Source organism: Echinops telfairi, unplaced genomic scaffold (genome assembly GCF_000313985.2).
Source record: "Echinops telfairi isolate 266 unplaced genomic scaffold, ASM31398v2 ScPeMD7_2;HRSCAF=8, whole genome shotgun sequence".
NCBI classification, from domain to species: Eukaryota; Metazoa; Chordata; class Mammalia; order Afrosoricida; family Tenrecidae; genus Echinops; species Echinops telfairi.
Genome location: NW_022103898.1, coordinates 63,468,509 through 63,469,376, shown reverse-complemented (window position 1 = coordinate 63,469,376; position 868 = coordinate 63,468,509).

Sequence of the window (868 nt, the reverse complement as noted above, 5' to 3'; positions counted from 1 at the left end):
TTCAAGTGAAACAGTTTTTACAAAAAATTCACTGTGACCAGAGAGAACCTTCCCAGGTGAAGTCACTGGGTGCACTAACTCAGAGCGAGTTGCTCTGTGCTCACCTAGTGGGAACAATGCATACTACAAAAGCTCTGCCCAGTGAAGCCTTTTCCGGTTTTTGTTTGTTTGTGTTTGGGGGTGGGGTGGGGTACCCCCTTGTATGTGTATGAGAAGTAATTATGCATTACTAAAGCATCCCATCCCAGTCCAACTCAAGTCCATAAGTCTGATACTAGTTCATAAGATCCTCTTCAGACTCAAGCAGTCATATGCAACGATGCAGAATGCAGAAAGATCACTGGCTGATGGGTCCAAAGTCTTGTGGATCCACTGGCGGTGCATGCATCTCCAGGGCTCGAAAAGGGCTCAGCATGTCTTGTCAACAGGAAGGTGAGGGCAGAGAGATGGGGGAGGTTCCCAGGTCCCTCCTTATGAGAAGACCATGGCCACAAGGAGGCACTATCAGGCTGTGACCTGATTGACAGGCTAGACTCCACCCCTAAACTTATTATCAAGTTGACATGAAACTATGTAAATACCACATACTGTGTATATACATATGAGGAGATTTATAATTCTCTATCTCTTTATAATAGGCTGCTGTTATCCAACTGATTCTGACTCCTGGCAATCCAAAATGTTAGTTGTGTATACCTGCAACCAATAAAAAAGCAGCTATTTGCAATTCATGGTGAGCCCATGTGTTTCAGAGTAGGCCCGTGCACCACTGTTTTCAATAACAAATATTTCAGAAGTAGATCACCAGGCCTTTCTTCCAAGGTGCCTCTGGATGAATTTGAACCACCAACCTCTCAGTTAGTACTTA